The sequence below is a fragment of the Macaca nemestrina genome, chromosome 9 (assembly GCF_043159975.1).
Source record: "Macaca nemestrina isolate mMacNem1 chromosome 9, mMacNem.hap1, whole genome shotgun sequence".
NCBI classification, from domain to species: domain Eukaryota; kingdom Metazoa; phylum Chordata; class Mammalia; order Primates; family Cercopithecidae; genus Macaca; species Macaca nemestrina.
Genome location: NC_092133.1, coordinates 108,707,008 through 108,732,179, shown reverse-complemented (window position 1 = coordinate 108,732,179; position 25,172 = coordinate 108,707,008). Strand labels below are relative to the sequence as shown.

The following is a 25,172-nucleotide window of genomic DNA, read 5'->3' as shown; positions in this document are numbered from 1 at the left end:
ACTGCAACCTCTACCTTCCAGGTTCAAGTGATTCTCGTGCCTCAGCCTCCAGAGTAGCTGGGAATACTCCACCACCACACCCGACTAATTTTTTGTATTTTTATTAGATATGGGATTTGGCCATGTTGGCCAGGCTGGTCTTGAACTCCTGACCTCAAGTGATCCACCCACCTGGGCCTCCCAAAGTGTTGGGATTACAGGCGTGAGCCACTGGGCCCAGACTTTTCTACCATTTTGAGATTACAGAAAGAATGGGGCCTTCGAGCATGGGCTCAGAAAGGTTATGGTGGTAAGTCAGGTGACAGTGGCAAAATAGATTATGGATGGGAGAGAAGAGGACGCCTGGCTAGCAAAGGTGGTCTTGTTACGCAACTGAAACCTCACGGGTAGCAGCCCTCAGAGAGAAGAGGTGGGAAATATTCCTTTCAGATCTTCAGAGATGTCAGACTCTCAGTTCATCTTTCCTAGATCTGGACCAGGGAGGACCTCAGAGAGCCTGGCTGCAGGGATGCAGGTTTGCTTTACAGATGCAAAGTTCCACACAGACGACAGCTTTGCAGGGCTGCTTGGCTCTCTGAAGAACTATCTCAAAATATGTCAGCAAAGGATATTTTGGGGTGAAATATTTTGGCTTCCTTCAGTATCTCAGGATCTTTGAAGCTTAAAATCAAGTTATCTGACCAGACCTATGATCTGATTTCTTTTGAGAACTTAGAAGAAAACTTAGAATGAAAAAACAAGAACAGGCTATGGGAACATGGGAAAATGAGAGGCTGGAGTTGGATGTTTTGATCCTCAGAATCCTCATTCAACAAATAAGGAGTAAAATACTGTATATATAGTGTATGTCTCTATATACAGATATACAGAGATATACAGAGTTGCTAGATTAGTGTATTTGGGACATTCTTAGGTTAAAAATAATTTTTTAAATCTGAAATGTAAATATTACTGGGTGTCGTGTATTTTTATTTGGTAAACCTGGCAGCCTTAGTAATTTTTTTTTTTTTTTTTTTTTTTTTTTTTTTTTTTTTTTTTTTTTTTTTTGAGACGGAGTCTCGCTCTGTCGCCCGGGCTGGAGTGCAGTGGCCGGATCTCAGCTCACTGCAAGCTCCGCCTCCCGGGTTTTTGCCATTCTCCTGCCTCAGCCTCCCGAGTAGCTGGGACTACAGGCGCGCGCCACCTGGCCCGGCTACTTTTTTGTATTTTTTTTAGTAGAGACGGGGTTTCACCGTGTTAGCCAGGATGGTCTCGATCTCCTGACCTCGTGATCCGCCTGTCTCGGCCTCCCAAAGTGCTGGGATTACAGGCTTGAGCCACCGCGCCCGGCCAGTCTTAGTAATTTTAAGCAAAAATTAAATATAATGTTTGCTAAAAAAATAGACTCTATTAATCAATTTCAATCATTTTCCCCAAAACCTTCCTAGGAGAAATTATTCTGTTTTAAAAGAGGGCGAAGGTGTTAAGTCGCGCTGACTAAAATTTGCTAACTGACCTCTAGAGGGAGCCAAATTGATAAAGAAACCGAAATGACATCCTAAATCCAGTGAATTTCTCTCTTTCTTTCTTTCTTTTTTTTTTTTTTTTTTTTTTTTTTGAGATGGAGTCTGGCTCTGTGGTGCAGTGGCGCAATCTCGGCTCACTGCAACCTCCACCTCCCAGGTTCAAGCGATTTTTCTGCCTCAGCTTCCCGAGTAGCTAGGATTACAGGCTTGTGCTACCACCCCTGGCTAATTTTTTCTGTTTTTAGTAGTGACTTTTAATATTTTTAGTAGACACGGGGTTTCGCCATGTTGGCCAGGCTGGTCTTGAACTCCTGACCTCAAGTGATCCGCCTGCTTCGGCCTCCCAAAGCGCTGGGATTACAGGTTTGAGTCACCGTGCTCAGTCTGGATTTGCCTTAAATCATGATCCCAAAATGAGCCCTATATGAGATGTAATCACTTCTCTAAAAGAAATATTTCTTACTTCCTTAAAACAACATAACACATTTAATGCTTTTTAAAAAGTAACAATGCGTGCTCTTCAAGGAAAGAATCCTTTGCGTTAAACCTTTCCATGTGCCGGGGAAGCCAGATGGGGGTAGGAGTGGAGGGTCGGGTGCAGGCTCACAGGAGCCACCTGAATAACGAATTCTGACACTGATTATGTAATGCGTTGAACTTGAAATTATAAACACGAATGTAATTCCAAAGGTGGTTACTGAGTCTTTGAGAAAAACACCAGGCAAGAATCTGTCATCTTGACCCATCAGACATCTCCCCATGGGACATCCTCTCCACCCAGCATTCTTTGGCTAGAGGAGAAAAGTTCTGTGCTCAGACGTGGAAGGGAAAGGCTCTTCCTGTTTTCCCTTCTGCTTCCACGAGCTCCCTTGCACTCTGGTTTGAAGTAAATTGCTGTTTTCCTTGAAATTTTTTTCAAAGGATCATCCATTGCTTAAAAATAATGCCATTAGGCTGGGCATGGTGGCTCACGCCTGCAATCCCAGCACTTTGGGAGGCCGAGGTGGGCAGATCATGAGGTTAGGAGATCGAGACCATCCTGGTCAACATGGTGAAAACCCATCTCTACTAAAAATACCCAAATTAGCTAGGTGTGGTGGCACGTGCCTGTAATCCCAGCTACTTGGGAGGCTGAGGCAGGAGAATCGCTTGAACCAGGGAGGTGGAGGTTGCAGTGGGCCGAGATTGCGCCACTGCACTCTAGCCTGGCGACAGAGTGAGACTCTGTCTCAAACAACAACAACAAAATAAGGCCATTATAACAATCTATGACCTAGCCAAGTTTGTCTCAAAACATAAAGAGGGAGAGGCCAGGCACAGTGGCTCCTACCTGTAATCCCAGCACTTTGGGAGGCAGAGGTGGGCCGATCACTTGAGGCCAGGAGTTTGAGACCAGCCTGGTCAACATGATGAAACCCTGTCTCTAGTAAAAATAGAAAAATTATCTGGGCGTGGTGGTGCGCACCTTTAATCTCAGCTACTCAGGAGGCTGAGGCAGGAGAATTGCTTGAACCTGGGCGGGGGAGGTTGCAGTGAGCCGAGACCATGCCACTGTACTTCAGCCTGGGCAACAGAGTGAGAGTCTGTCTCAGTAAAAAAAAAAAAGCATTTGGGGCCTAGTGTGGTGGTTCATACGTGTAGTCCCAGCATTTTGGGAGGCCAAGGCAGGAGGATCCTTGAGGCCACAAGTTCAACATCAGGCTGTGCAATATGTCTACAAAAAGTTAACACATTAGCTGGGCATGGTGTTTCATGCTGGTAGTCCCAGCTACTCAGGAGGCTGAGGCAGGAGGATCACTTGAGCCCAAGAATTGGGGGCTGCAGTGAACTATGATTGCACCACTGCACCCCAGCCTGCGTGACAGAGACCCTATTTCACTAAAATAAAATAATTTTAATTAATTATTTAATTCGAATAAAGACGGAACACTTGGAATTTAGAAAACCCTATCTCTTCAAAAGCCTATTTTGCAAAATCAAACATTTACTCTTTCTCTTTGCCTTTTTTTTCTTTATTTTTTAAAGGAGTCTCACTCTGTCTCCCAGGCTGGAGTGCAGTGGCCTGATCTTGTGCCTCAGCCTCCTGAGTAGCTGGGACTACAGGTGTGCGCCACCACGCCAGGCTAATTTTTTGTATTTAGTAGAGATGGAGTTTCACCATGTTGACCAGGCTGATCTTGAACTCCTGACCTCAGGTGATTCACCTGCCTCGGCCTCCCAAAGTGTTGGGATTACAGGCATGAGCCACTGCGCCTGGCCTTGCCTTCTTGACACAAAAATTGTAATCCTGCCTGAGGCAGATGCATGATGCCAACAGAGTAGGGAAAGGTCATATATGTGTCGGGGGATCCAAGCACATTATACATTTAATATCCCAATAATATCCCTTACAATGTTATTTAGTGTCATAGCCAATCTGGCTTCATCAAGTATCCTTTTTTTTTTTTTTTTTTAAAGAGAGATGGGGTCTTGATATGTTGTCCAGGCTGTAGTGCAGTGGCTATTCACAGATGTGATCATAGCACACTGCAGATTCTAACTCCTGGGCTGAAAGTGATCCTCCCATCTGAGCCTCCCCAGTAGCTGGGACTATATGCACAAGACCACACTCTGCTAATTTCTTTTCTTTTTTTTTCTTTTTGAGACAAGGTCTTGCTTTGTCACCCAGGCTGGGGTGCATTGGCTATTCACAGGCATGATCATAGCGCATTGCAGCCTCAACCTACCAGGCTCAAGTGATCCACCCATCTCAGTCTCCTGAGTAGCTGGGACTACAGGCACATGCCAGCACACTTGGTTATTATTTTTTTTTTTTGTAGAGACGAGGTCCCACTTTGTTGCTCTGGCTGGTTTTGAACTCCTGGGCTTAAACAGTCCTCCCACCTCAGCCTCCCAAACTGCTAGGATTACAGGTATGAGCCACCACACCCAGCTCCTGCTAATTAAAAAAAATTTTTTTTTTTTTTTTTTTTTTTAGAAACGGGGCTTGGCTATGTTGCCCAGGCTGGTCTCAACCTCCTGGCCTCAAGCAATTCTCCTGCCTCAGCCTCCCAAGTAGCTGGTACCACAAGTGCATGCCATCAGGCCTGGCCTCAAGTACTTTCTTATGTCTGATGTTTAGCCAGTAGTTATTAAAATCCAAGCAAAGAAAAATAATTCCTAACCTCTTGGCACTCACATTCTTGATTAGGATATATGCCCTGTCCCTATTATCTGGAGGTCATCCTTTGGGGCCACTCTAACTCTCCACAAACATCAGAAAAAAAAAAAAACAATGGAAAATATTTCTCAGTGCCTGAAGTAACTTTAGTAGAAGATGACTTAGCTGGCAGTCTAACTGATAAACAAATTGTTCTAAAATAACTTTCCGTGTGATCATCTTTGTTAAAAATTAGGTCATTGCAGGCTGGGAGACACGGCTCACGCCTGTAATCCCAGCACTTTGTGAGGTGGATCACTTGAGGCCAGGAGTTCGAGACCAGCCTGGCCAACAGAGGAAACCGCTTCTCTACTAAAAATACAAAAATTGGCTGGGCGCGGTGGCTCACTCCTGTAATCCCAGCACTTTGGGAGGCTGAGGCGGATGGATCACAAGGTCAAGAGATAGAGACCATCCTGGCTAACATGGTGAAACCCCGTCCCTACTAAAAATACAAAAAAAAATTAGCCTGGCATGGTGGTGGGCACCTGTAGTCCCAGCTACTTGGGAGGCTGAGGCAGAAAAATGGTATGAACCTGGGAAGCGGAGCTTACAGTGAGCCGAGATCGCGCCACTGCACTCCAGCCTGGGCAAGGGAGAGCGAGACTCCATCTCAAAATTAAAAACAACAACAACAACAACAACAACAACAACAACAACAACAACAAATTAGCCGGGCATGATGCTACATGCCTGTAATCCCAGCTACTCAGGAGGCTGAGACATGAGAATCACTTGAACCTGGGAGGCAGAGGCTGCAGTGAGCCGAGATTGTGTCACCGCACACCAGCCTGGGTGACAGAGCGAGACTCTGTCTCAAAACAAACAACAAAACCACATCCAAAAGAGATTAGAGATAGATCAATTTTTAAAATTTATTTTTTATTGTTTAGAGACAGAGTCTTGGTCTGTCACCCAGGCTGGAGTGCGGTGACATGATCATAGCTTACTGCAGCCTCCAACTCCTGGGCTCAAGCAACCTTCCTGCCTTAGCGTCTCAAAAGACTGGGATTACAGCTGTGAGCCACCATGCCTGGCCTGATTTAAAACATTGTAATCATTGTAATCAAGGCCGGGCGCGGTGGCTCACGCCTGTAATCCCAGCACTTTGGGAGGCCGAGGCGGGCGGATCACAAGGTCAGGAGATCGAGACCATGGTGAAACCCCGTCTCTACTAAAAATACAAAAAATTAGCCGGGTGCGGTTGTGGGCGCCTGTAGTCCCAGCTACTCGGGAGGCTGAGGCAGGAGAATGGCGTGAACCCGGGAGGCGGAGCTTGCAGTGAGCCGAGATCGCGCCACTGCACTCCAGCCTGGGCGACAGAGCGAGACTCCGTCTCAAAAAAAAAAAAAAAAAAAAAAAAAAAAAAAAATCATTGTAATCATTATGCTGTTTTAGAATTAAGATATTTAAGCTTCAGATATATTCGTCATTGAAATGGGTCAAGTTGCAGATTTTCTGGGTAATACATTTATTTTATGAAAACCAATAACCTGAAATGATGCACTTGATTGGGTGGACAGCAAAGCTATGTCTGCTATCATATACTATATACTAGGACACAAGTTCTATGAAAGCCAAAACTTTGTTTTGTTCAGCCCCTCATCCCTGCTGCCAAGAACAGAGTCTGATATATAATAAACACAAAAGAAATGTTTTTTGAATGAATTAATGTATGCTAACTCCTTTTTCAAAATTTATGTTTAATTGTGGCAATATACACATAGCATAAAATTTAACATCTTAAAATTTAATGTCTCTTTTTGTTGTTTTTTCATTTGTTTGTTTTTTGAGACAAGGTCTCACTCTGTCACTCAAGCTGGAGTGCAGTTGGGCAATCTTAGCTCACCACAGCCTCCACTTCCCAGGTCCAAGTGATCTTCCCACCTCAGCCCCCTAAGTAGCTGGGATTACAGGCACATGCCATCACGCCCTGCTAATTTTTGTATTTTTAGTAGAGACGGGGTTTTGCCATGTTGGTCAGGCTGGTCTTGAACTCCTGAGATCAACCAATCCACCTGCCTTGACCTCCCAAAGTGCTGGGATTACAGGTGTGCGCTGCCACGCCCAGCCAACATCTTAACCATTTTTAAGTGTACAGTTTAGTTTGTCTTGCAATACTGAATCTCTATACCCATTAAACAACAATACCCCACTTTTCCTCCCTTCAGTCCTTGGAAACCACCTTCTACTTTCTATCTCTATGAAGACAAGAGAACTCAAGGTACCTCATATCAGTGTAATTACACAGTATGTGACCTTTTGTGACTGGCTTATTTCACTTAGCATAGTGTTCTCAAGGTTCATCCATGTGGCATGTCAGAATTTCCTTCCTTTTCAAGGCTGAGTAATATTCCACTGCATGGATATACCACCTTTTCTTTATCCATTTGGCCATTGATGGACACGTGGGCTGTGTCCATCTTTTGGCTATTGTGAATCATGTTGGTATGAAAATGGATGTTCAAATATTGAAGACCTTCCTTTCAATTTTTCAGGGTCGGGGGGGTTTATATCCAGGAGTGAGATTGCTGAATCATGTGGTAATTCCATTTTTAACTTTTTGAAGACCCGCCATACTGTTTTCCATAATGGCTGCACCATTTTACATTTTCCCCCACCGTCCACGAGCATGTTTCTAACTCCTAAGTTTGGTGATCTGGTTTCCAGGTATGGTGCCAAGGAGCAGCAGTACATTAGGAGGTGTTAGCAAGTAAAACAACAGGACAAAGTATCATCTGGCAATTTACTACTGAGAGACAAGAATTCCAAGAAGCAAAATTAGTACTAGATTATTACAATATTCAATCACGAGGCTTTCAGTGGTGTTTTGGAGATGCCATGAAAAAAGTTATGTTGATTTTTCATTGTACAAGGAGGCAGGCATCTATCTATTTCAGAAAGACATCCATTGATTCTCAATTATGTAAGTATTGTCATACCTAATTTTGTTGTTTAAAAAACCAAGACTTCCATCAAATATGGTGGAATTTTCAGCCAGGCACAGTGGCTCACGCCTGTAATCTCAGCACTTCGGAAGGGTGAGGCAGGTGGATCATGGGGTCAGGCATTCAATACCGGCCTGGCCAACATAGTGAAACCCCGTCTTTACTAAAAAAAAATACAAAAAGTTAGCCAGGCATGGTGGTGGGAGCCTGTAATCCCAGCTACTTAGGAGGCTGAGGCAGGAGAATGGATTGAACCTCGGAGGTGGAAGTTGCAGTGAGCCGAGATCACGCCACTGCACTCCAGCCTGGGTGACAGCACGAGGCTCCGTCTCAAAAAAAAAAAAAAGTGAAATTTTCAAAGGACTGGTGGTCATTTTCATTTATCCAGAAATGTCATTTAGAGGGGACGTATCCCCTCCCTATGATGCCCCATTAGTGGGATGTTACTGCTTCCATATACAATAATGAATTATATGGATACCCTCTTGTATTAGTTCATTTTTGAAGTGAAAGTGAGAGCCGGAGGAGCACGAGCCAGAGAGGGGAGTTGCCATGCACTTTAAAACAACCCGATCTTGCGAGAACTAGCACCAAGGTGCTGGTGGTAAGCTATTCTGCCCCATGATCCAATCGCCTCTACCGGGCCCCACCACCAACACTGGTGATTACAGTTTGACATGAAATCTGGGCGGGGACACAGATCCAAACCATTTCACCTCCCAAATATAAAATGCGATAGTATAAGGACAAATACTAAGCTAAAATGATATTTTTAGTTCCTGGTGTTTGTGGCATTGTGAAATGTTTATTGATTAAGAAAAGAAGGAATCTGGCCGGGCACAGTGGCTCATGCCTGTAATCCCAGCACTTTGGGAGGCCGAGGTGGGTGGATCACCTGAGGTCAAGAGTTCGAGACCAGCCTGGCCAACATGGTGAAACCCCGTCTATACTAAAAATACAAAAATTAGCTGGGCATGGTAGCACATGCCTGTGATCTCAGCTACTCGGAAGGCTGAGGCAGGAGAATCTCTTGAACTCAGGAGGCAGAGGTTGCCGTGAGCTGAGAATGCACCACTGCACTCCAACCTGGGTGACAGAGCCATCTAAAAAAGAAAAAAAGAAAAAAAAAGAAAGAAGGAATCTATTTAGCCAGAAAAAACCTTGGGAAGTAAGTTGATCTTTAGACATGTGTGAAATAAGATACTTGAGGTTGAGGATAAAAATCAGGATTTTCAGGGTATTCTAGGTTTCCTGAACCTGTGTCCTTTTTCCATTCAACTCATCTTTCATCAACCCAAATTTACAGGCCAAACCACTGAAGAATGACAAGTCTCACCTCTAATTATCATGGGGGTTAGAGCGGGGAGGAGATGGTGCAGTGTGCACAGAGCACTAGGAACTCGAAGGAAGTTAGGGGAGACCCAGGCCCTGAGGAGGGCCATGACCTAGTGATGACACACAAGGGGCATTATTACAGTGCACATGGGGTGCCCCTGGGAGGGATGGGTGGGTGGGAGTCAGGAGAGATGTAAGCCTCATACTGGGAAGACCACACTGAGGCCACCAGGTTGAGAGCCACCTGGCTGGGGGGCTTGTCCAGGGACAGCACGGGCAGAGGCATGGAGGTGAGCTCTGTGCGACAGGAGCCAGGCCTGAGAACGCTCGGGCAGGAGGGGAACTGGGGAGTCAGGAGTCATGTTTGTGAAAAGCTTGCTCGGTGGGTGCACTAGCAGAGGCTGCAGCCAGGAGACTTGGGAGGTCAGGGAACAGGGCACGATCTAGAGAAGGTGTGGAAATTGAAAATAGGGCCACGCACAGTGGCTCATGCATGTAATCCCAGCACGTTAGGAGACTGAGGTGGGAGGATCACTGGAGCCCAGCAGTTCAAGACCAACATAGTGAGACCCTGTGTCTACAAAAAATTTAAAAATTAGCCAGGCATGGTGGTGCACACCTGTAGTCCTAGCTACTTGGGGAGGCTGAGGTGGGAGGATCACTTGAGCCCAGGAGTTTGAGGCTGCAGTGAGCTAGGATCGCACCACTGTACTCCAGCCTGGGTGACAGAGTGAGACCTTGTCTCAAAATAAATAAATAAATGAAAAAAAAAAAAAAGAAAAGAAAAATAAAGAAAGAAAGTGAGAATAAACAAGTGGTGAATAATCTGAATGGCAGGGCCATCAGAAGGGGTGCAGGAACTGTCACAAACAGCAAGGCTGTTATTTCACCATCACTTTATGTGCCACACTCGGGATTCCTTGGAAACGCAAGGGGCTTGCTCTTCTAGGTTCACAGGCAGGAAATCGGGCAGTGAACCCAAGTCTCCTCCAGTCACATCAACATCAAGAGCTGAACTGGGACTAGAAGTCACCGCCCCAGGGCTTTTTGCTACCAGGTAAGCCTCGACCCTGTCATTTCCCAGTGCTAAAAAATATTTCCCTTCCTAGAAAAACCTTTTGTTTCTAATAAATGCTTTGTGTTTTAACAGGCAATGGGTTGTGGGGACTGGCAGTGGAGGAACATACTCATTGAAAATCAGACTAGGGACCGGGCATGGTGGCTCACACCTGTAATCCCAGCACTTCGGGAGGCCGAGGTGGGCGGATCACCTGAGGTCAGGAGTTCAAGACCAGCCTGGCTAACATGGCGAAACCCCATCTCTACCAAAAATACAAACAAATTAGCCAGGCATGGTGGTGCATGCCTGTAATCCCAGCTACTTGGGAGGCTGAGGCAGGAGAATTGTTTGAACCTGGGAGGTGGAGGTTGCAGTGAGCTGAGATCATCATTCCATTGCACTCCAGCCTGGGCAACAAGAGTGAAACTCCCTCTCAAAAAAAAAAAAAAAAAAAAAAAAAGAAAAGAAAAGTAAAGTAAAGAAAATCAGACTAGGGCTGGGTGCAGTGTGGCTCAAACCTGTAATCCCAGCACTCCAGGAGGCCAAGACCAGAGGATCACTTAAGCCCAGGAGGCTGATGCTGCAGTGAGCCGTGATCATGCCACCACCCTCCAGCCTGAGCAACACAGTGAGACGTTGTCTCTAAAAAAGAAAAAGAAAATCAAACTAACACTTTGGTTTCCTCAGCAATGTTTGCTTAGGAAGTGGCCTGAATTTCACACTTTTTAAAAGTGTTTTTTAGTGACACTAGGTTTGTTTTGTTTGGTTCAGTGATAGGGTCTCACTTTGTTGCCCAGACTGGAGTGCAGTGGCATGATCTAGGCTCACTGCAACCTCCACCTCCCAGGCTCAAGCGAGTCTCCCACCACCTCAGCCCCAACAGGCACATGCCACCACTCCTGGCTAATCTTTTTAAAAATTTTAGTAAAGATAAGTGGGGCAGGTCTTACCATGTTGCCCAGGCTGTCCTCAAACTCCTGAACTCAAGCGATCTACCTGTCTCGGCCTCCCAAACTGCTGAGGTTACAGGTGTGAAGCACTGCTCCCTGCCAACACTAGGTTTTTGATGTCTTATATTGAGACTAATATTGAGTTGTAGGGGTTTTATATTAATATTAACCACTAAGCATGGGCTGGACTAATTATTTTGGCCTAACATGATGGTATTCATCTATTTTGCAAGCAACGAAGCAAGGGCTTTTTTGTGTATGTATGAAACTTCAGTGGAGATTTCAGAAAATCACTAAATGTAAGACTGTGTCGATTGTTTATGTTGTTCAAGACTTTAAAAAAAATAACTAGAATGATAGAGAATGAGTCTTGGTCACATTTTATTCTTCAACTGCAAGTTGACTTATTTGGTATTTGAATCTTTAAACCTGAAAGCAAGAAAATTGCTTCTAGTTAGTTACAAACAAAATAGCCCAAGGCACTGCTATATTCTAGAATGTTCTGCAGAAAGTGTGGTTTAGGATTTATAACGATGAAGAGAATAGCAAGATAGAATGGCTGACCTCTTCCCACCTCACCTTGTACAGTAGGGAGTCCTTGCAGACAAAACAAGCTTGCAGCTTTGAAAAAGATCTGGGATCTAAAGTGAAGGACAGACCGGGCGCGGTGGCTCACACCTGTAATCCCAGCACTTTAGGAAGCTGAGGGAGGCAGACTGCTTGAGGTCAGGAGTTCTAGACCAGCCTGGCCAACATGGTGAAACCTCGTCTCTACTGAAAATACAAAAATTAGCTGGGTATGGTGGTGGGCGCCTGTAATCCCAGCTACCCGGGAGGCTGAGGCAGGAGAATCGCTTGAACCCAGAGGGTGGAGGTTGCAGTGAGTCAAGATCACACCACTGCACTTGAGCCTGGACAATAGAACGAGACTCCATCTCAATAAATAAATAAATAAATAATAAAGTGAAGGACAGAATGAAGCCATGAAAATCAGGAGTCATGAGGGCATTTTTCTCAAAATATTGTGGTCCATGTATCCTCACAGTCAGAATCTTCTGAGATGTTTACTATAAATACATATCCCCGGGTCTCATTCTAGAACTGCCGGGTGAAAATCTTTGGAAGAGAAGTTTGAGAACCTGTTAAACAAGCTCTCCAGGTAATTCTGTGCATGTTCAGGGTGAGGACTGCTGCATCTGAAGAGGTAAGCCCAGACTGCTGTCAAGGTCAATTCTGCCTAATAGAGCCTCTTCCGGACATGCCACCATTTCCATGACCACTTGATGAGAAGTACTGCACTTAGCTTTTTCACACTTCTCAAAGTAGCAGATTTATGTGTATTCATAAGGTTCCTTTTCAGTAAGTGAAAATACATCTGGGAAGATTCGGGCTTCGCATTCATATTCACATCTAACACCTGATTGAGACAATTGCTCTGATCTTGGGAGGATGTTCAACTTCAGGCAATGTTTTCTCAAAATCAAGTATTGATTGATGGATGGATTTTTGAGGTGAACATCAGCTCAAGATTTTATTAAAATATGGCACTCTTCATGAATTTGCATGTCATCCTTGCCCAGGGGCCATGCTAATCTTCGCTGTATCGTTCTCATTCAAATTTGAATATTTAAAACTGGACGCTTATAAAGACAAATAAATGTCCACCTTAGAATTGTGACTTAAGACTATTTTTTGGCCAGGTGCAGTAGCTCACACCTGAAATCCCAGCACTTTGGGAGGTGGAGGCAGCAAGGTGGCTTTAGCTGGGGAGTTTGAGACCAGCCCGGGCAATATAGTGAAACCACGTCTTGACAAAAATAAATAAAGGCTATTTTTAATATAATGTTACATACATATGAGCAAACATAATATTAAACTCCTTAGTGTTATTGGTGTCTGAATCCAATACAAGATGTACAAATGAAATACAAACAAAACTATAAAACTAATAAAAATTAAAATTGGCAGCACCGATGAGACAGATGGTGGTGTTTGCTGAAATGAAATTGCTCATGTTAGGTTTATAGTAGTAGAAAGATGTAGCTTCAGGCCCACTTTTATTTTTGATTAAAGTAACATGACTGTAGATAAGGTTTTGTTTGCTAAATTGGAATAATTAGACTTCATACTTAACCAAGCTTTCCCTGGCAAGCAATCCTTCAGTGTCACTTTTTTTTTTTTTTTTTTTTTTTTTTTTGAGATGGGATTTCACTCTGTCGTGCAGGCTGGAAGACAGTAGTACAATCACAGCTCACTGCAGCCTCGATCTCATGGGCTTAAGAGATCCTCCTGCTTCAGCCTCTCGAGTAGCTGGGACTACAGGCACGAGCCACCACTCCTGGTTAATTTTTGTATTTTTTGTAGAGATGGAGTTTCATTATGTTGTCCAGGCTGGTCTCTAACCCCTGGGTGCAAGTGTTCTGCCTGCTTCCGTGGTCCGAACTGCTGGAATGACAGGCGTGAGCCACTGTGCCCAGCCTTCAATACAACTTTTAATGACATTTTTCTGCAACTTTCAGACACCTACAGCCCTCTAGACGAGGGGCTTTTCTATTTTCTGCAAAGAAAAGCCCCTTGTAGGCTAACAGGCAAATTGAGGTATTATATAGGTACTTACAAAACAAAGAAATGTCTTTTTGACACAAATAAGATACTGCTGGACACTGATATCAATCATAGCATAAGATTTTAATTGATTACTACACCGAAGATTAATCATTTCCCCTCAAAGATTATGTAGAGGCTCCTCAACAGCACAGTTAAATGTGTTTTGAAATATGAGAATATCCTGGCCGGGCGCGGTGGCTCACGCCTGTAATCCCAGCACTTTGGGAGGCCAAGGTGGGCGGATCACGAGATCAGAAGATTGACACCATCCTGGCCAACATGGTGAAACTCCGTCTCTACTAAAAATACAAAAAATTAGCTGGGCGAGGTGGCGGGCGCCTGTAGTCCCAGCCACTCGGGAGGTCGAGTCAGGAGAATGGCGTAAACCCGGGAGGCGGAGCTTGCAGTGAGCCGAGATCGCGCCACTGCGCTCCAGCCCGGGCGACAGAGCGAGACTCTGTCTCAAAAAAAAAAAAAAAAAGAAATATGAGAATATCTTTTGCAGTTGCATTGAGGTATGAAAAATACTGCTGGAACAGTTTTGGAAAATGTATTCTCTGCAAATTTGTATGGGATGGAGATCTTGCTTCTTGTTTTAATTTTTGACAGCAGAGGGAGTAAATAAAGCGGCTTGATATTGCTTATGGTTCCAACCACATTGTTGTCATCCAAATGATTTTATTGAATAGAAGTTTTCCATACAACCTCTGTTTCGTCTTGTAGTTTTAGGCTTAATTCATTAAGAAACATTACCAAGTCTGCCGCAGAAGCTACTTTTCAAAGCCATTCAGAATTGTAGTGGTCACAGAAAGTCCTCATTTAGAAAAATGTGAATCTTAACTATGAGATTAAAAAAAAAATCCGTACAATTTTACCACTGCAAAACCATCGAACTGCTGTGTGATAGGGCAAATGAGGATATCTGCTTCTATTTATGACAAAAATTCACGGGACTGAACATTATTAAGCCCTTGAGAACAAATGAAGTTCACTGTTGACACTGTTGGTTGAATAACACATGATAGTCAAATATTTTTCACATATGTACCTGCTGATGACTAGTACAATGAATACAAAGAAGTCTTCCAACACCTCGAATTAAAAAAAAAAAAAAAACTTTGTAAATTTGTTAAACTAGGCCTTTATCTTCTCCACATAGTTTTTTTTGGGGGATAGGATCTCACTCTGTCATCTAGGCTGGAGTGCAGTTGTGCTATCACAGCTCACTACAGCATCCAGCTCCTGGGCTCAAGCAAGCCTCCCACCCTAGCCTGCTGTGTAGCTGTGGCTACAGACATGCACCAGCATCCTCACTAATTTTTGTATTTTTTGTAGAGATGGGGGGGGTCTCTCTCTGTTGCCTAGGCTGGTCTTGAACTCCTGACTTTAAGCCATCCTCCCACCTTGACCTCCTAAAGCATTGGGATTACAGGCGTGAACCACCATAAAATGGATAGTGATTTTTATAACTATCCATTTTAACACATCTTAGTAGATTCCCCATGAGGTTGTACTGAATTAGTGTTTTCTTGAGTGCTCTAAAAATATTCTCAATTATATTTGTTCCACGTAGACCATTCATAGAGGCTAATATTCAGTGACTTCAGACCAGGCATTGACTCCTTGAATAAACAGCAACTGAATAGTGTTGGAAATATCTGTTGAGTGATTAGAAGCCAAGGAAAATCACTCAAAATAATTTGCGTTGTTTTAAAATTGGCTATTGATGTTGCTCTCAATATCCTCAACTGTTTGAGTGACTGTTTTTTACCCAAAAGTGAATAGTCTTAAACCAGTTTATTTTATCTGGACACATTTCTCTGGCTTCTGGAATTAAATATGATTTAATTAATTCACTATCAGTAAATGTGCTTGCCTAACAAATGAGCCATTTGGAAATTTATTTTGGTTGCAGCTTCATTTTTATTTTCTGTTTTAGTGAAAAAAAATGATGCTGTAATGAGATATTCTTTCTGAAATTTCCTGATTTTTCTGGCCGGTTGCTTTCCTGTGAGTTGAGAATGCTGTGAAGAATGCTTAGGCTGGTAATGCTGACCTACCATATGGTACTTTTTTCTTTAGCACATAATTCCTTGTTATCTAATTTGATGATAAAATAATTAGGCTGGGTGCAGTGACTCATGCCTGCAGTCTCAGCACTTTGGGAGGCCAGTGGATTGCTTGTGCCCAAGAATTCAAGACCAAACTGGACAACATGGCAAGACCCTGTCTCTACAAAAGAAAAAATACAAAAATTAGCTAGATGTGGTGGCCTGTGCCTGTAGTCCCAGCTACTCAGGAGGTTGATGTGGGAGGATCGCCTGAGCCCCCAGGGAGGTTAAGGCTGCAGTGAGCTGTGATTATGCCACTGCACTCCAACCTGGGTGAAAGAGTGAGACCCTGTCTCAAAAAAAAAAAAAAAAAAAAGGTGTGTTGTTTAATTTCTAGGAATTTTCCAGCTTTACTTCTGTAATTGATCTCTACCTTTATTCCACTGTGGTCAGAGAGGATACATTGTATGATATATATATATATATATATATATATATATTTTTTTTTTTTTTTTTTTTTTTTTTTGAGACGGAATCTTGCTCTATTGCCCAGGCTGGAGTGCGGTGGCACTATCTCGGCTCACTGCAAGCTCTGCCTCTGGGGTTCATGCCTGACTAATTTTTTTATTTTTAGTAGAGACGCCTCTCACCACGCCTGGCTAATTTTTTGTGTTTTTGGTAGAGACGGGGTTTCACCATGTTAGCCAGGATGGTCTCGATCTCCTGACCTCATGATCCACCAGCCTTGGCCTCCCAAAGTGCCGGGATTACAAGTGTGAGCCACCGCACCTGGCCACATTGTATGATATTTTAAATAATCGGCCGTTGGGTTGTAGCCTAACATAGGGTCTACCCTGGAAAACTTCCCATGTACGCCTGAGAAGAGTGTGTATCCTTTTGTTGTTGGGTAGCATGTTCTATGTCCGTATATGTCTAATAGACATACAGTTGGTTTACTTTGTTAAATCATCTATTTCCTTACTTATCTTCTGTCTGGTTGTTCCATCCATTATTGATAGTGGGGCACTGAAGTCTACAACTTTTATTATAGAACTGTTTATTTCTCCCTTCAATTCTATTAGTTTGTGCTTTACATATTTCGATGGTCTGTGAGGTGCATAGATGTGTGTGTGTGTGTGTGTGTGTGTGTGTGTATATATATATATATATATTTTTTTTTTTTTTGAGACAGAGTCCTGCTCTGTCACCCAGTCTGGAGTGAAGTGGCATGATCTCGACTCACTTCAACCTCCACCTCCCAGGTTCAAGTGATTCTGGGACTACAGGTACAGAGCACCACGCCTGGCTAATTATGGTATTGTTTTAGTGAGATGGGGTTTCACCATATTGGTCAGGCTGGTCTCAAACTCCTGACCTCAGGTGATCCACCTTCCTCGGCATCCCAAAGTGCTGAGATTACAGGCATGAGCCACCACACCCAGCAAATGCTTATAATTTTCAGACAAGTTCTCTCTCTGTCGCCCAAGCTAGAGTGCAGTGGCATGATTACAGTTCACTGTGGCCTCAACCTCCTGGGCTCAAGTGATCCTCCCACCTCAGCCTCTCAAGTAGCTGGGACCACATGCACGTGCCACCATGCCTGGCTAATTTTTAAAATTTTTTGTAGAGATGGGATTTCACTATGTTGCCCAGACCGGTCTCAAACTCCTGGGCTCAAGTGATTTGCCCACCTCAGCCTCCCAAAATACTGGGATTACAGGCATGAGCCACTGCCCCCAGCCATATAATTATTATATCTTCTTGCTGTACCAAACCTTTTTATTAATCTATGGTGTCTTTCTTTGTCAACTGTAACTTTAAAAAATTTAAAGTCTATTTTGTCTAATATTAGTATAGTCATCCTGGCCTATTTTACTTACTATTTGCATGGAATATCTTTTTCCATTTTCTCACTTCCAATGGATTGTGTCCTTGGATCTAATAAAAATCATCTGAAGATAGCACATAAGTGGTTCCATGCTTCCTGCCTTACTATCTTTTGTGTTTACTTGTTTTTTTATAGTGGAAAATTTAAGTTAATTTCTCATTTCGTTGTGTGTATATCTACAGCTATTTTCTCTGTGGTTACCATGGAGATCGCATTTAACTTCCTAAAGTTATAAAATTCTAATCTGGATTTATACCAATTTAACTTAAATAACATACAAGGCTGGGCGGTGGCTCATGCCTGTAATCCCAGCACTTTGGGAGGTTGAGGCGGCTAGATCGCGAGGTCAGGAGTTCAAGACCAGCCTGGCCAGGATGGCGAAACCCCATCTCTATTAAAAATACGAAAATTAGCTGGGTGTGGTGGCAGGTGCCTGTAATCCCAGCTACTCGGGAGGCTGAGGCAGAGAATTGTTTGAACCCAGGAGGCGGAGGCTGTAGTGAGCCGAGATTGTGCCACTGAACTCCAGCCTGGGCAAAAGAGCGAGACTCTGTCTCAAATAAAAAAATTTAAAAAATAAAAATAAAAAAATTCCGCTCCTTTATAGCTAGGTCCTCACTCCTCTTGTTTGTTGGTGTCACGAAATTACATGTTTATAATGTGCTGCCCCAAGGCATAAACTAATAATTATTTTAAGTGCTTTTGTGTCTTAAAAGTAAAAAAACAAAATGTGGAATTACAACCCAAAGTTATAATAATACTAGCTCTTTGACTAATTTTTAAAAATGTATTAGTCTCTTAAGAGACTATCATATAGTCTATCATATAGAAAACAAAAAGTGAAGCTAAAAACCTTTGTTACAATAATACCACCTTTTATAATGGCCCATATATTTACCTTTATTGGAATCTTTGTTTCTCCATATGGCTTCCAGTTACTGTCTAATGTCCTTACATTTCACACTGTATGACTTTCCTGAGCATTTATTGTGGGCCAGGTCTAGTGGTAATTCTCTCTTTTCTTTTCTTTTCTTTTTTCTTTTCTTCTCCCTCCCTTCCTCCCTTCCTTTCTTCCCTTTTTCTTTCTTTCTTTCTTTCTCTCTTTCTTTTTCTTTCTTTCTTTCTTCTTTCTCTCTTTCTCCTTCCTTCCTTCCTTTCTTTCTTTCTTTCTTTCTTTCTTTCTTTCTTTCTTTCTTTCTTTCTTTCTTTCTTTCTTTCTTTCTTTCTTTCTTTTCTTTCTTTCTTTCTTTCCTTCTTTCTCCCTTTCTTTCCTTTTTTCCTTTCTTTCTCTCTCTTTCTCTTTCTTTCTATTTTTTTTTTTTGAGACAGGATCTTGCTGTGTTACTCAGGCTGGTCTCAGACTCCTGGGCTCAAGTGATCCTCTCACCTCAGTCTCCTGAGCAACCAGGATTGCAGGCACACACCACCACACCCGGCTCTCCCTCATTTTTTATCTGGGAATGTCTTAATTTCTCCCTCACTTTTGAAGAACTATTAAGCCAGATATAGGATTCTTGTTGTTGTTGGTTTTATTTTCTTTTAGCACTTTGCATACATTGGCCCACTGTCTTCTGGCCTGCAGAGTTTCTGGAAGAAATGTGCTGACAGTCTTATTGAGAGACGCTTGTATGTGATGAACCCCTTCCCCCTTGCTGCTCTCAAGATTTTCTCTTTGTCTTTCAAAGGTCTGATTCTAATGTGTCTTGGTGTGGGTCTTTGAGTTTATCTTACCTAGAGTTTATTGAGCTTCTTGGATGTTTATATTCATATCTTTCAAGTTTGGGATGTTTTCAGCCATTACTTTTTTGAATATTCTCTTGGCTTCCCTCTTCTTCCTCTGAGATTAGACTTTCACAATATGCATGTTGGTCCACTTGATGGTGTCCCACAAGTCCCTTAGATTCTGTTGACTTTTCTTCGATCTTTTTTCCTTCTGTTCCTTAGACTCAATAATTTCCATTGTCTTTTCTTTAACTTTACTGACTCCTCCTTCTGCCTGCTCAAATCTGCCTTTGAATCCCTCTAGTGAATGTTTCATTTTATTGTGCTTTTCAGCTCTAGAATTTTTTTTGTTTCTTTGGGAGGTAGAGGTTGCAGTGAGCCAAAATCGTCCCACTGCACTCCAGCCTGGGTGACAGAGTGAGACTCTGTCTCTGCCTAAGTAACTGAAACACGGTAACTCTGGAAATCGGATTCTCAGAGTTTGCTGTTCTTTGTTATGGTTTTTGTTTATTGTTGTTGTTGTTATTTGAATGTTGTTTGCCGCCTCTGTGACAAGAAGTTAGGCTGAGGTGGAAAGCTGATGCTTTCTGAGGCCTCTTGTGAGCCTGCCCCTTTCCCTGGGAGGTGTGAGTACTTCCGAATTTTCCATGTATATTCAGTTGCTTTTGACTATCCCAGACTTAGTATTTGACTCCCAAGGGGGAAAGAAAGAAAACATGAAGGTGGGGGAAGGGCGCTGGCCCTTCATATCCAGAAGAGGGTCTTGCCACAATGACAGAGGTGCAACAAAAACGTCCACCGTTTCTTCGTCTGTGCCTCTGTGATCAAAAGCAGAAACCAGTGATTCTGATATTTGTGGAGATTCCTAATAGTTGGAGGACAGGGCTTCTTTGTCGACCCTGGCTCCTGCAAGTTGGTTCAATCTGCCTTAGAAACACATGCGGCCGGGCCCGGTGGCTCATGCCTTTAATCCCAGCACTTTGGGAGGCCGATCATGAGGCCCCCCGAGACCAGCCTGGCCAACATAGTGAAACCCTGTCTCTATTAAAAAATACAAAAATAAGCTGGGTGTGCTGGCACGCACCTGTAGTCCCAGCTACTCGAGAGGCTGAGGCAGAATTGATTGAACCTGGGAGGTGGAGGTTGCAGTGAGTCGAGATTGAGCCACTGCACTTCAGCCTGGGTGACAGAGAGAGACTCTGTCTCAAAAAAAAAAAAAAAAAAAAAGAAAAAAGAAAAAGAAACACATGCACAGCTGCCTGCCGTGGGGAAAGGTGGTAAGAAAAAGGGTAGTTGCTACTGCACCAAGAGCTGAAATTGACCAAAATTATCCATAATTTACCATCTAAGTCTTCTGCTGAAAGCTGCAAGTCTTCAATAGATTCCAGAGTTCTGAAATAGTTATGACAAAGAGATTCTGCCCGGGTAATTGTTGTCTAGATAGGGAGACTGATTCTTGGTGCTTCCTATTCGATCATCTTTCCAGAATCCTCTGTCCAGGCCTTTGTTTGAAAGTATAGCTTTTTTTTTTTTTTTTTTGAGACGGAGTCTCGCTCTGTCGCCCAGGCTGGAGTACAGTGGCCGGATCTCAGCTCACTGCAAGCTCCGCCTCCCGGGTTTACGCCATTCTCCTGCCTCAGCCTCCCGAGTAGCTGGGACTACAGGCGCCTGCCACCTCGCCCGGCTAGTTTTTTGTATTTTTTAGTAGAGACGGGGTTTCACCGTGTTAGCCAGGATGGTCTCGATCTCCTGACCTCGTGATCCACCCGTCTTGGCCTCCCAAAGTGCTGGGATTACAGGCTTGAGCCACCGTGCCCAGCCGAAAGTATAGCTTTAAATCTTGTTACTTTTCCTTTGGTGGGGTTTTATTTTCAGCCTTATTTTATTCACTGTGGCCTTGACTTCCTGGGGTCAAGTAATCCTCCCACCTCAGCCTCTTGAGTAGCCAGGAGTACACCACCATGCTTGGCTGGTTTTAAAATTTTCTGTAGAGATGGGATCTCACTATGTTGCCCAAGCTGGTCTTGAACTCCTGGGCTCAACCTTCACAAAGTGCTGGGATTACTGGCATAAACTACCACACCCAGTCCGGTTTTTTTTTGTTTTTTGTTTGTTTGTTTGTTTGTTTGTTTTGAGACAGAGTTTTGCTGTGTCACCCAGGCTGGAGTGCAGTGGCATGATCTTGGCTCACTGCAACCTCCACCTCCCGGGTTCAAGTGATTCTCCTGCCTCAGCCTTCCAAGTAGCTGGGATTACAGACACGAGCCATCATGGCTGGCTAATTTTTTTTTTTTTTTTTTGGTAGAGATGAGGTTTGTCCATGTTGGCCAGGCTGGTGTCAAACTCCTGGCCTCAAGTGATCCGCCTGCCTTGGCCTCCTAAAGTGCTAGGATTACAGGCTTGAGCCACTGTACCCAGCTCCAGTCCTAGTTTTTTTTTTTTTTTTTTAAATGTAGAAAAGAAAATGTGGGCTCTCCTTAAGGAAATTTTATGCATAATCAAACAACATACTTTTTTTTTAAGGGACCCTGAGACATCCCATTGGCTCAGAAAATCACTTGCTCTTCTAACTCTTACAGCCATTTTCTATTATGCTAATGTCCCAGAAAGAAACCAAAACTATCAGGGTCAGAGAAAGCATGGCAATCTCTATGTTGGGACTGAGAATTTGATCCTGTTCATGCTTTGTCTTTCTACTTCCACGTTCAGTGCCTTTTTCTGTTCTTTTCTGGTGCTCTCTTTTCTCTCTTTTCTCCTCTCCCCCATGCCTCTTGTGGTATCATGCTACCTCATCCTTCCTATCATGACCAAGGCATTTGATGAACTCATTCCTGCCAGCTCTTCTCAGAGTCTGAGTCAGACAGGACCACGGGGAGAAAAGACTCTTGAATCATGGACTTGCATTTGGATTAAAGCACAGACCAAATGCTGTATGTAAGAGCCTACCTCCTGCAAGGCTGCCCCTGCTCCCACTATTACCCCCATCCTGCCAGGGGCCGACTGGGCCGACACCATCATTCCCGTCACTCCCACCACTCCCCTCCCCTCCCAGAATTGCAGTAGTATGTCAAATCTAGGACCCCGATCAGGGATCTGGGAAGTTGAGAAAGCATCCAGTTGGCAAACTAAGATATGGGTTTCACCCTAGGAAAAGAGTTTTAAATGCTGGCTGTGCATGAAAATTGCCTGGGGAAGCTTTAGAAGAATGTAAGTGCCTGTGCCCCACCTGAGATCAATCAGATCATTTGATGTGGTTTAGAATAACTGCCCAGTTAACATTGCTAGGCAGGGCCTGTCACCAGGACATAATTTCTCTTCTCTACATCCAAATCCTGACCAAGGCCTAATCGAAGGGACTTTTGGGATCCTTGAGCTACATTAGAAGCTGATAGTTCCATTTAAAGATGTTGGCAGTTTCTGCAAGGCTTGGTGTATTAAGTGTGTGAGTAGTGGGCCGGGTTCTGTGGCTCAAATCTATAATCCCAAAACTTGGGCAGGAAGATTGCTCGAAGCCAGAAGTTCAAAAGCAGCCAGGGCAACCTTGTGAGATCCCATCTCTACAAAAAATAAAACAATGAGCTGGGCATGGTAGTGCACACCTGTGGTCCTGGCTACTTGGGAGGCCTAAGTGGGAGGATCACTTGAGCCCAGGGAGTTGAGGCAGCAGTGAGCCATGATTGTGCTACTGCACTCCGCCTAGGTGACAGAGCAAGAATCCCTCTTAAAAAAACAAAACAAAACAAAACTGAATAGCTTTGGCAGGTTGAGGAAGGAGGATCGCTTGAGGGCAGCAGTTTGAGACCAGCCTGGACAACATAGCAAGACCCTGTCTCTAAAAAAAAAAAAAAAATTTTTTTTTTTAGTCTCTCTCTGTCGCCCAGGCTGGAGTGCAGCCTGGCGTGATCTCAGCTCATAGCAACCTCTACCTCCTGGGTTCAAGTGATTCTCCTGCCTCAGCTTCCCAAATAGCTGAGATTACAGGCGTGTGCCAACATGCCTGGGTAATTTTTGTATTTTTAGAAGAGATGGGATTTTGCCATGTTGGTCAGGCTAGTCTCAAACTCCTGACCTCAGGTGATCCGCCCACCTTGGCCTCCCAAAGTGCTGGGATTATAGGCATGAGCCACCGCACCTGGCCTACAAAAAATTAAAAAAATTAACCAGGTTTGGTGGCTCATGCCTGTAGTCTTAGCTACTCAGGAGGCTGAAGCAGGAGGACTGCTTGATCCCAGGAGGTCGAGGCTGCAGTGAGCCACCATCATGCTGTTGTATTCCAGCTTGGGTAATATAGGGAGACCCAATCTCTGAAAAAAGTTAACAGAATATAAAGAACTGAATAGGTCAGGTGCGGTGGCTCATGCCTGTAATCCCAGAACTTTGGGAGGCCAATGCAGGCGGATCACCTGAGGTCAGGAGTTCAAGACCAGCCTGGCCAAAATGGCAAAACCCAGTCTTTACTAAAATTACAAAAATTAGCTGGGCGTGGTGGTGTGCGCCTGTAATCCCAGCTACTCGGGAGGCTAAGGCAGGAGAATTACCTGAACCAGGAAGGTGGAGGTTGCAGTGAGCTGAGATTGCACCATTGCACTCCAGCCTGGTCAAAAAGAGTAAAACTTCATCTAAAATAAACAAACAAACAAACAAACAAATAAAGGGCCGGGCGTGGTGGCTCACGCCTGTAATCCCAGAACTTTGGGAGGTCAACACAGGCAGATCACCGGAGGTTGGGCGTTCAAGACCAGCCTGGCCAAAATGGCAAAACCCCGTCTTTACTAAGATTACAAAAATTAGCTCGGCGTGGTGGTGGGCACCTGTAATCCCAGCGACTTGGGAGGCTGAGGCAGAAGAATTGCTTGAAACCAGAAGGCGGAGGTTGCAGTGAGCCAAGATTGTGCCACTGTACTCTAACCTGGACAATAAGAGTAAAACTCTGTCTCAAAAAAATAAAAATAAAAAAATAAAAAATAAGAGAGATCAGGAGTTCGAGACCAGCCTGGGCAACATGGAGAATCCTATCTCTACTAAAAATACAAAAATTAGCTGGGCGTGGTGGCATATGCCTGTAGTCCCAGCTATTTGGAAAGCTGAGGCAGGAGAATCGCTTGAACCCAGGAGGAGGAGGCTGCAGTGAGCCAAGATGGCACCACTGGCCTCCCACCTGGATGACAGAGTGAGACTCTGTCTCAAAAAAAAAAAAAAAGAACTGAATAGTATGAGTGTCACACAGAAGGTCAACATGAGTCATTTTATGTTTTATTTTTTGAGATAGAGTCTTGCTCTGTTGTCCAGGCTAGAGTGCTGTGGCACAATCTCAGCTCACTGCAACCTCTGACTCCTGGGTTCAAGCAGTTCTCTTGTCTCTACCTCCCGAGTAGCTGGGACTACAGGTGCACGCCACCACGCCCGGCTTATTTTATTTTTTTAGTAGAGATGGGGTTTCACCATGTTGGTCAGGCTGGTCTTGAACTCCTGACCTCACATGATCCGCCCACCTCAGCCTCCCAAAGTGCTGGGATTACAGACATGAGCTGCTGTGCCCAGCCAGCATGAATCAATTATAAACTACTTATATCATTAATTGATATTGGGACTGGGGAGTCTAAAAGTTTGGATTATCCTGGTATTGACTTTCCTTTAGATTCTCTGGAAAGCATCTTGAAGAAACATTATACTGACCTTGGGCTTCTCTTCACCAGTCTTTTCTGGGAAGAGTTTTAAAGTACCCTGACCCAATCCACAACTTGAGAAAATATGTAAGAAATGAAACATGAAAAAAAAAAAATCTCACTCTAAGAACAGTGTTCTAAAAGGAAAAAAAAAAAAAGGACCAGGTATGGTTGCTCACACCTGTAATCCCAGCACTTTGTGAGGCCAAGGCAGGAGGATCGCTTGAGCCCAGGAGTTCAA

General features: G+C 43.9%; 2 protein-coding genes and 1 pseudogene across 14 annotated transcripts in view; 1 reads left to right on the top strand and 2 right to left on the bottom strand.

Annotated features, from left to right (window-relative positions):
• Window positions 1–25,172, bottom strand: part of LOC105495959 (transcription initiation factor TFIID subunit 4-like) — a 118,783-nt gene that overhangs the window by 17,638 nt on the left and 75,973 nt on the right. The window lies entirely within an intron of this gene.
• The window catches only part of LOC105495960 (cyclin Y), a 314,134-nt gene continuing 298,122 nt past the window's right edge, over window positions 9,161–25,172 (top strand). For all 13 annotated transcript variants that reach the window (XM_011765885.2, XM_011765882.2, XM_011765886.2 and 10 more), the window contains exons 1-3: window positions 9,161–9,277; window positions 9,937–10,044; window positions 12,097–12,201. The gene's annotated coding sequence lies outside the window, so the exon portion shown is untranslated. The remainder of the gene's footprint in view (window positions 9,278–9,936; window positions 10,045–12,096; window positions 12,202–25,172) is intronic.
• Window positions 12,533–12,627, bottom strand: LOC112429220 (U6 spliceosomal RNA; annotated as a pseudogene).